The sequence below is a fragment of the Vespula pensylvanica genome, chromosome 22 (assembly GCF_014466175.1).
Source record: "Vespula pensylvanica isolate Volc-1 chromosome 22, ASM1446617v1, whole genome shotgun sequence".
NCBI classification, from domain to species: domain Eukaryota; kingdom Metazoa; phylum Arthropoda; class Insecta; order Hymenoptera; family Vespidae; genus Vespula; species Vespula pensylvanica.
Window position 1 is genome coordinate 291,372 of NC_057706.1, and position 1,562 is coordinate 292,933.

The window sequence follows — 1,562 nt, forward strand, 5'->3', positions numbered from 1 at the left end:
GCTTGCGTCATTTTCGTAACAAGTCCGATTCAAAGCGATCGAAGGAAAGCTTTCTTATCTATCTCGTATCAAGAGATGATTATTATTACAATTTCCGCGCTAATAATCAGAGGCACACGTTCGTATACGTGTATGTACATGTATCTCCATGAATCTCCTACGTAATGCCTTTGAAGCGAGTGCTTTGACGGGGGCGGCACGCGGACAAGGCACGCGGACGGAGCACGAGGACGAAGCACGCGTACGAGACACAATTGTCAAGTCGGTGAGACGCGAAGGGTGAGTAGAATATCTGCGTGAGAGCGTGCTGGTGCGGGTATCGATTCGAGCAAAGGGGTTGCATCCTCTCGAGATCTATTTACGGTCTCTCTCTCTCTCTCTCCCTCCCTCCCTCCCACTTCATTGTCCCACGCGTGTGCGTCTTTTCGATCTCGAGCCTTCGTCGTCGCCTTTAACGTCATCGACCTCCTCGACGTCGTCCTAATCGGTAAAAGGGTCGGTAAGCGGAACGCGTCTACCAGTTGGTCTAATTTACGTGCAGCACGTTCCAACGTTTCAATTTGCCTTCGCACCGAGGATTATTGCCCCGCGAGGAATCGCCTTATGATTTCGACAAGATTCGATCGAATCGTTTAAAGATATCACTCGAACGAGATTCTAGATTTCAACTGGATTAATAATTTCGACGAATAAGTAGGACGGATTTATTGATCTCCTTGTAACGACGTTCGATATCCGTAAAAGGCTTGGAATACTATTTTTTTGACGGAGATGAGGGATACTTTTGGACGAAGCGATATTTTATTTTCTTAATGATTACGACTTTAGAAAAATTTAATTTGACATTTTACACGAAAAAGAGCTACTCGATAAGGATAGATAACGAGAACCATGAAAGAAATTTGCAAAAATAAAGAGAGAATTCCCTATCCGCGCGCGATCCCGTTACGGATAGGTTTTCTTTTTCCCTTAGCAGAGCGTGGTTTCGATCCACGGACCTCTGGGTTATGGGCCCAGCACGCTTCCACTGCGCCACTCTGCTTCGATGACGTGAACCTTCAAAGTCCTTTACTCGACGTTCGTCGTAAATATGACAGATGCTTATTTACGTTTTTATTTTCTCGTCTGTGACCGTATCTGCGAAAGCTTCTTAAGTACGGACGACGGATCGTTGCATAAATTGAAGATCCTTCGGTAGAGACAAACTCGTTTCTCCTTCTTCGTCTTTCTTTTATTTGCATTTAATGGAAGAAAAAAAGGGAAAAAGGGGAGGGGTGGGAGAGAGAGAGAGAGAGAGAGAGAGAAAGAAGCATTACGTGTCTAGATTCTCTTTATACCGCCTAAAATATCCGCTTTCACGTCAAAGTTTTGCAAGAATCATGAGTCTAAAGCAAGAGGCATCGAGGAAGTTTACGAGCTATCCTCTCTCCTTTCATTCCCTCCGTCCCTCCTTACCGAAACTCTTGGGGAGCTTAGATTTACGTAAATATTCAAAAAGTTTTATATTTTAATTAAACCATCGATGGGGTGAGAACCAAGTTGAAAGTATGGTTACATATTTG

General features: G+C 44.2%; 1 non-coding gene across 1 annotated transcript; it reads right to left on the reverse strand.

Moving 5' to 3' along the window:
* Positions 1-970: 970 nt before the first annotated feature.
* Trnam-cau lies at positions 971-1,042 on the reverse strand. Its single transcript has one exon. It is a non-coding gene; the product is annotated as a tRNA-Met (tRNA).
* Positions 1,043-1,562: the final 520 nt, after the last annotated feature.